Below are 9,737 nucleotides of genomic sequence, written 5' to 3' on the forward strand. Positions count from 1 at the left end.
GCGCGATCCGCTGTTGTGTTCACGGTGTAGACCGTTCACGATGCCACCATCTGAAAACCAACAGGTTACGAGACACTTGGGGGACCGGGCTCAGTCCAGGTCCAGCGGCTGTTGTTGATCAACTCCAACCCGGATAGTCTGGAAATCGAGGCCCCGGCTTCCACACGATGTTAGGCCGAGAATGGGAACACGGCGTATCTTCGGAGTCCGATGAGATAAAAACCTCGGGATTACACCTTTAGAAGCAGAAATACTTCATGAACCCGGGAGTCTGGTGCGAATTCAGGATTAAGAGCAAGATATACGAGCTGCTGGCGGAGGTCGGCGGAGCCGGGAGCTTATGCGGCCATCTTGTTTGCTGGCGTAGCTCCTCCCCACGTGCGTTTTTTTTAATCACCACTTCTGTTAGCAGGACATAAAGAAAATGAGATGCAAAGTGGCCGCTCCTGTGAAAAAAACTGCAGCTAACCACTCTTGGTGATATTTACAATGATTTATCGGTCCGGCGATACTTTATAGATACTTTATAAAAAATGCTAGTAAGGCCAGTTAGCAGCTGGTTTTTAAGATCAGAAAAAAGCTGGTCTAAAAATGGGTGCAAAGAAGCAGTACATATTAGTGAGACAATACTAGAGCCTGATTTGCTCACATAATGATGCCATGGAGGTACTACTCTTACAGCTTGGAGTCGAAAGAAGACCACCGCCACCAGGACCACCACAGAGGCAGTGCAAAAAAAAGAGAGCGGGTCTACCGCCAAGGCATCACCCTGATAGACCTTTTGCCAGAGGATGTGATTGCACACTACAGGCTTAAAAAGACCTCCATCTTACGCATACTCACTAACCCTGGGCGTAGGACTACGCTACGATCGCGTAGTTTGTGTAGTTTGTGCAACTACACGGTATGCGAATTGCACGTAGCACAGTGCAAAATGCGTAGCGTAGCGTGCATTTTCTGCTTGCTCGTGGCCCTCAACATCAAGTTGGCAACAACGAGTGAGCAAGCCTTTTTCCTCGTTTGCCATCGGCAACCTCAAGTTGCTAATCGCGAGCATGGAAAATAAACCTCCCAGCGATAATCTCAACGTGGGGAGGTCAGGTTTCTCATTGCGAGTGGTCACATTTACTCGCGACCGCTTGCAATGAGAATCTACCAGTCTGCATTGAGAAAGCTGCCGCTTGAGGACAAATCTACTCGAGCGGCCGAAAACGACTGCTTGCACTGTGCAAGATGTGGTTTGCAATGATTGCACAGTGTGGACAAGCATCCGGCACTGTGCACTCAGTGCGAACAGCATTTTGCACAGTGCACTATGCAGTTCGCATAGCTACGCGTAGCTTGCCTAGTGCGCAGTGCACTTCGCGTAGCGCTACTACGCGAACTACGCCCAATATTAGTCATAGCCATGTCAGAGAGCCAATCCCACAGCATCACAAACATCTATGTGCCCTGACATGATTGTGCAAGGGTTCCAGATCTGCAGCCACCAATTTCAATTGGAGACAGTTGTAAATGATGATAAGTTTGTTCCACTGAACATGTCACATCATTGTCATAATGCAAAGTGATGTGGCATTCAGACATGAGCTATTGACAAATACCCATATACAACCTTATTGTAAACTAACCAGATAGTACTTCCTTCAGTACATGATATTTGCCCCATGGCATCAAATGTGTCACCACGAAACAGTGGGGCATATGTACAAGCCCCTATTGCCACCACAACATCACTTTTTTCAACTCAGTGGTGACAATGTGCCTTATTTACAAGGCAGCGTTAAGCCACTTAGTGCATTGTATCTCATCGTTTTAGTGCTGGAAAATGAAAAATAACTGGCTTTTTCATGTACAGGAAGGTCCACCTTCCTGTACATAAAGAATCCTCCCCTGCACGCAGACACCTTTGCAATATGGTACAGACCTGCATTTCAGAAGTGGCAAAGAGAGGTGTAAAGCCAAGACGGCTAATGACTCTCTCCCCTACTTTTTTATTGTACATATCCCCATTGTTCTTACATAAGCTGTGTCTGTGTGTACTCATGACACATTCAATTTAATATGTAATATAGGTAAAATGGTCAGACACATATGTGATGTATTGGTCATGATCTGATCCAAAACTCACAATGATCTTGGCTCCTTCACATGGTATCATGTGTACAGTTCAGCTTGTGGACATGTTGCATGTCCACAAGCTGAACATGTTTAATAATGTCTCTTTGCATGGATTTGCTTTACTGATGAATATGGTAAATGTTGAGCAACTGAATTAAGAGCTCATCAATACAAACTTTGTACATCACTACAGCCATTGTAGGTACATCCCAGAGTGTCCACACTTAAGAATATGCATATGAGTATTGATGTTCATGTGTATAGACAGACCTGGTACACTTTAACACACAGCATTAATGCTCATGTTGGTATTTGTCCTGTCAAATGGCAGTTCCTGTTGACATTGAAAGTTTCTCGTTCAGATAACTACAATGACACCATGAGTGCATGTCACAGAGGGCTGAATGCGATGATGAAACATCAACAAGTTTCTCAGGAACACTCTCGACTTGTGTTCTCCGATGCGTGTTCTCATCTCTCTGCCAGTTTTGCCTACGTAACCGAGGTTGAAAGACAGAGAAAACAATATACCAGGTTGGATGTCCTGCAGTTGGTCATATTCTTGAGTTTGATACTCTTACGTCCAATGATGATGCGGTCTGATATGATGGCATTGTCGGATATGTGGCATGTGCCGCATCTATGGTTACCCTTCATGGGGTTACAGCCAGTAATAGGTTTCTGAAGGAAGGTGTCTTCTGTACTGGGTTTTGCCCCACACAAAAATTCCTTAGATTCTTGTTTTGTCGGAAGACAAAAGTGGGTCTGGGTAATTTGGGACCATCCTTTCTGATGTTAAGGAGGTGCCACGCAGCGTACATGGCCTGTTTGATTTTTAGATTTTTTTATTCAGATTGGAGTGGCGAGTAACGCAAACTAGTTTCTCCTCAGTGTTGTTACTCTTGGGAATAAACATGGTTTCCCTATTATAGTATTTTGCTCTTTTGAATGAGTTGAACACCAATCTTTTGGGGTAACCTCGAGCTAGAAGTTAGTTTTTTAGAATATGCGCATGTCTGGTGAACTCAACAATGTTAGTACAATTTCTACGCAAACGTAGGAATTGGCTAAAGGGGATACCATCTCTCTGACAGCGTGGGTGGAAGCTGCTGTAGTGGATTAATGTGTTCCTTGTGGTGTGTTTGGTATAGAGAGACACAGACAGATGTTGAATCGTGTGCTCTATCCAGATATCAAGGAATTCAACCCTATCTCCAGAAATTGGTCTGTCTTTCTCATCGCCATGCCACACGAAGAAGATGTCATTGATAAATCGATACCAGGCTAGCATGTTTTCATAGAAGGGCACAACCTTGTTTGGATAAACTGTTTTTCAAAGTTACCCATGCGAACCCCCTTGATTTGTTTGTATAGCATCCCCATCAAATTCAAAATGGTTTTCGTTCAAAACTATTTCCAAACACTGGATGCTAAAGTTGCAGTTCTTTTTAATCCCAGCCGAAATCAGGTAATTTTGGGCCACTTGAAGTGCCTGTTGTTGAGGCACACTAGTATATAGGGCCTCAATGTCCATAGTGACCAACATTTCACATTTCATGTGATTATTGAATGGAATTCCTTCTATCTTAGAGATAAAATGGCCAGTAACACTGATGTATGACGGCAGAAGGCTCACCAGGGGTTAGAGAAATATGTCAATATACTTGGATAGAGGTTCTGATGCTGCACCAATCGTCGATAGAATTTGTTGACGTGGCGGGTCCAGCGGATACTTGTGGGCTTTGGGGACTGCATAAATGACTGAGATGCGGGTCACTTTGCGAGTGAGAAATGAAAACTCTTTTTTCAGATAACACTTTCCTGTTCTGCCCTCCTACTGATGTCAAATAGTTTGGTTTTGACTCTGGTTTCTTGGTCTCTTCTCATTTTACAATAGTGTTCCTGGACAGAACGCATAGCTTTCAGTTTTTGTTTTATACGTGGGGGTGTCAAATAAAACTATCCCGCTCCCTTTATCACAAGGTTTGATGGTCACCTGCAATTCATTCTTAAGTCTACAGAGTGTCATGTTCTCTAGTTTTGTAAGATTGGGCACCGGAGGAGGGATGAATTCAGTGATTTTGCTAATCTTAGAAAGAACCGCCTTTTCGAATATTTCAACTTCCAGATCCAGGAGATCCAGGCCAGGAATGAAGGATGATGGAGGTTTCGAACAAGACAGGTTATCCTCCTCATTAGTATCTCTGTTTCAAAATACTTTTTAAGCCTGACCCTCTGAAAGAAGGCAAAAAGGTCTTTCTGAAGTTCAAATCTGGAAAGTCTTGTGGTTAGCACAAAAGAGAGTGCCTTAGTGAGCAAACTTTCTGTGTAGTGGTCAAGTTTTTCAGTACAGAGATTAAAATTAGGGATACTATTCAGTTGTGCCAATATTGCTGTCTCCTCATTTGAATGTATTGTTGAGGTTTTTCCTTGACTACAAATTGATCCCTCTGTTGGTTCCAGTATCTGGGGCGAAAATTCCCCCTTCGGTTCCCTGAAAAAAGACTGCTAGTATTGGGTCTGTCGTATCGCCCTCTCCTGTTATTATAGGGATCAATAGGACAAGACAAGTCCTCTCCTTCAGAGTCTGTGGTGTCAGAAAACTTCAGTATTTTCTTTTTTGTCCACGACTGTTGGCCTGTGTGGTAAGCCCCTCCTCCGTTGGCAGTATAATAGTTCTCTGTCAAGAATGGAAAAACTTGTTCTTGAGAAAAGAACCTGATATCTTTTCGGAGTTTCTCTATTTTCCTCTTTATAAAGTAATCAGAGACTGAGTATAGTTCCAAGTTGACCTCTTCTATTTTCGTTTTGGCTTCGTCTAGGGGTTGTTTTGTTTGCGTTTATCTTCACGTTCTTCTATTTCTTTGGAGAGTATTGCCATGAGTTCCCTGGCTGTTTCAATGATTAATATTATCCAGTGTCTTGAACAGCGATTTGAGATAAATGAACAAACCGGGTATGTTCCAACCTCTGAGACCTATGGGAATAGTGCCTGCTTTGAAGTATTCCAACATAAAGTTGGCATGGGATTCAGCTTGTTTAGCTTTTTTCTTAGGTTGAGTAATCTAATCCAGTCGTCAATAAGGCTCTTAGATAGTGTAAAGGATTTGTTACCTGTATATGTTTGCCCTAGTAGCTTGGCAAAGTCTTCATCGGTGAAGCCAAATGTCTTAATATTCTCCATACGAAAGAATGCCCGAGAAAATGGTCAATGGAGTTAGTGATTACAGAGTCTTGAATCTCCCAAGGTATCAAGGAGAACTCATGTGCAAAAACATCATATTCAAAAATGCAAGACACAAATAAACTGCTACAAAGAAGTGGGTAAACAAATTAGACAGCACACAACTGTGCAGTGTATTAGAAAAAGAAAACCACAGATGGAGTGAATTGTGTTAGAAATCAGACAATGCAACAGTGTACTGGAAAATTGATCCTGAAATAAAGGGGAGCAGCAGCAATAACAATCCCTAACAGCTATGGTGCTGGGGTAGCGAGCTACAGATACAATCAAGGGATCACGAAACAAGGATACAGGCAGGTGGCTTCGGGTAATAGAAACTGAGAATAGGTCCCTCGACTACTTGAGGCTAATCCTTCTCTATTTAGAATCGGGTGGTCATGTTTCAGACAATGGTGCCTCTGCTGGCTCTGCCTGCAGGTACTCTACTCTGACAGCCAGATGGTATTGAGAAAGTCAGTATAGGTCCATCACACCATTTACCCTATTTGTTTTACAGCCAGAAAAGTGATCATACAGGCCGTAGTTCTCTCATGCCTTGATTAAAGGAATGCCCTGTATCTTGGTTCACCCCTACATTGTCAGAATCTTGTGGATTGTACCAAATGCTGCTGCTTCACTTCTGATGAACATACCCAAATATCAGTTGGCTACTATGGCTCTAAAATACCACTACTGGCGTCTGTTGTAATGCCGATTCAGTTCAAGTCCCTTTATTGCTAAGATCTTCGGCCTCCCAGGAACTGCTTGATAGATCTCTTAGGTCTTCCTCAACTAATTTATTGAAGATTCCCTGGATTCGTAGAGCTCATTGGCGTTGGCGCTCCGCTTCTTTTCTGGAGTCTATACTTTGAAATACCTTACCTCTTGAACTGCACCTACTGGATCACAAATTGCCCTCCATAAAGCCTTGAAGACCTGGTTGTTTAGGGATTAATCCTTATCAGCCCCAAATGATCTGCAGTTTCTATTGCAGCGCTGGGAGGCCCCCGGGTAGCCATGCACTATATAAAAACAGTAGGACAGAATATACTTTGGCACAGACCATCTTAGGTACTTTTTTCTGTTCGAGACCACCAGGGAAACAAAATTAAAATGGCCTCCATTACCGGACAGAAAACTCCAAGGGCCTGATTCACAGAATTAATTTAAGACTAAATTGTGGCCCGGAGGCGGAGCTTCCGGCTTGGAGGCGGAATTTTCGGCTCGGAGGTGGGGATTTAGCCATGGCTGAAATCTCCACCTCTGGGCCGGAAGCTCCGCCTCCGGGCCGCAAGCTCCAACTCCAAGCCAGAAGCTCCGCCCCCGGGCCGGCATTTACGGCCCGAGTGCGGACGTAAAGTTAGTAGTCCCAAATCCATTCTGTGAATACCAAAAGTAGTAAGTGCATTCTGTGAATACCAAAAGTAGTAAGTTTAGGATTTAGTCTTAAGTTAGTTCTGTGAATCAGGCCCCCAGGGTGTAAGAGACATTTGTTTTTGAGAAACAAACTTCGCTTTGGGAGTTTGTTTCTGAAAAACAAAAAAAGGTTTGCTGAGCAGGTGCCTGAAACATGCTGGCTGCTCAGGAAACTTTGAGTGCTTTCAGTGGAACTGCTGTTTATGTAGAGTCTGTATTGTATTGAAGTAAAGCATGAAAGCATTGACATCCACTGTATGTACAACAATGAAAAAAAGTGTTATGCGTAAAATATAATATAAACCTACATTTTCTCTCAAGTATCACTGAAAACAGCCATTTTAAACAAACACATCTGCAAATGTAACTAGGATGTAGCTAAAGGAAAATATAAAGCACTCTTGGTCAAGTCTGCATAAACTGTGCAGTGTCAACTTCCAAACCATAGCTAAAGTCATGAATAATAGAGTAGTAGCATATGGAACAGTTCCATAAATGCACAAATATGCAAGCAGAATAAAACAGAACATACCATGAAAATTCCCGCAGTGATATACAGGCTATTTAAAGAAACAGTGCCAAAGTAAAAAAACCACATCTTGCACACACAAGGGGGCGGGACACTGCAGGAGGCAATGTCTCTTGATGTCCAGGCAGCAGAATAAAACATGCTGTAACTCCAGGGGTTGCAAAGAAGGCTTGGCACTGTGTTCTGTGAGCCACGTATTGCTCTGTTTGTCAGCCCTGAGGGCCCTAACATGTGCACACTGGCTGCTCTACTAGTGGAGACAGTGGGAATAAGTGAAGTGCATGTTGGGCAGCAGATAGGACATTTAGGGCCAGATGTAGGTAAATATCATTTACCGATTCTAAAATACCGAATTTTACTGCTTCGGTATTTTAGAATCGGTAAATGATATGTGGCTAATGATTTGGTCAATTTTACCGAATCAGTAAAATTCGGTAAATACCGATTCGGTATTTACCTAATCGGTATTCCCCATTCATTCCTATGGGCCTGAAGGCCCATAGGAATAAATGAGAATTTCCGATTCGGTAAATACCGAATCGGTAATAGGGGGTAGACCTTCAAGGGTAGCAGGGTGTCACATTGACACCCTGTTGCTCCCCTGTATAGTGCATGGGTGCACATGCATGTATGTCTGCCACATGGCAATGAATAAAAAGCACAAAATGCTTTTTAAAAGGTATTCGGAATTTACCACCAACTAGTAGTTGGTGGTAAATAACAAATCCTTAAATGTAAAAAGCACTCACTTGAGTGTTCTCTACATTAAGGATTCAGTAATTTACCGAATCGGCATATTAAGAATTCGGTAAGTTATTGATTCCTTAAGTTACCGATTCGGTAAATTACTGAATCCTACAATTTGGCCACCTACATCTGCAAAGCCTACATCCGGTCGGTAACAGCCGAAATTCGGTAATTTCGGCCGTTACCGACCGGAATTAGGCTTCCTACATCTGGCACTTAGAGAGCATTGTGAGAATAAAGAAAACTTGAATAGTTAAGTTGCAAAGGGGCAATGGGAGAGGGAAAGTAGACACAATTAATGCGCAGCAACTATCAGCATGGAGGAGTGGGAGAGCAATGATAGGGGGCATTACAAAACAAGCATTGGAAATTCAATAGGTCTCATATTTTTTAAGTTAGAATTATTGGCATTGTAAATGGCAATGTCTTTTACCTACCAAGGGAGGAGGAAGGGAGCAGCGAGGGGTAGACTGCCGAAATACTCTCTTGGAGAGGGACTGTCCAAAAGTAACCCAAACAAGCAGAGACTTTAAAAACAAGTGGTTCAAATGTCTGAGACAGGAGGTCAGAGCAGATGGAAAAGGAGGTACTTGAAGGAAAGAGGATCAGGGAATATTGTTGCAGATCCTGAAGCAGGATGTGGGCATGCCCAGCTCCATTCATACGTCACGATTCCTTCCGGGGGAGGACGGGGAGAGAAGCCTGGTGAGCACATGTGGGCCTGGAGAGACTACTCCACGAACATGCATGCAGCAAAGCAGTCCCTTCCCAACCCAGACACAGCCACGTCAAAATAGAAAGTGCGTTAGATATCCCAACTCAGCGGTAGGGGGTTCATAGGCATTCTTTTTGCAGTTTTATATAGCACAAACGTTACCTGAAGGCAGCCACGGCCTGTGGAGGGAGTTTCGGTGGGGCGGAGAGGCGGGGCAGGAGAGGGGCAGGGCGGGGGGTGCTAAAAACTGGAGTATGGATAATTGAAGGTAAGTAAACAATTTGATAAATAAAACGAATTTCGTAGCGCGCCCTGCATCGCAAAATGTGATGCAGGGTGTGCTACGAAATTTGTTTTATTTATTAAATTGTTTACTTACCTTCAATTATACATACTCTGGTTTTTAGCACCCCCCACCCTGCCCCTCCCCTGCCCCGCCTCTCCGCCCCACCGAAACTCTCTCCACGGGCCGTGGCTGCCTGAAGGTATATTAGTGCTTTACATGAGCACCAGTTACATTACACAAGGATACATTGTTTAATTTATTTGTACTACAGAACCTTCTTTAACTGAGTCAAAGTGATTGTGCGGGGGAGATTAACAGCAATAAAGACAATGAAGCCACATGTCCAACCGGCTGGAGTTTTGGGTGGCAGTGAGGGCACTCTAAACCTGAGATCCACACAAAGATCTCATTTGAGCTACCGGGGAATGTGGCAAAACCTACATTCAAAACACCATTAATAGAACCTAGAAAACGCAGATTCCATTCGAGATAAGCGCGCACATTTGAGGGGGCACATTTTAAGTAGCCCTGTCCACCAAGATTAACTACGCTCTTTTGACAGAGCTCTAAATATAAACACTATCCCAACAGAAGAACCAGAATATGTATGCAGGGCGCCCCAGAATTTTGTTTAATTAGTGCACTCTTTTCAAAATATTAGCAGCCCGCACACACTGAGAGTGTAAGGAAAGTGCGAAGC

The sequence above is a fragment of the Lissotriton helveticus genome, chromosome 10 (assembly GCF_964261635.1).
Source record: "Lissotriton helveticus chromosome 10, aLisHel1.1, whole genome shotgun sequence".
Classification (NCBI taxonomy): domain Eukaryota; kingdom Metazoa; phylum Chordata; class Amphibia; order Caudata; family Salamandridae; genus Lissotriton; species Lissotriton helveticus.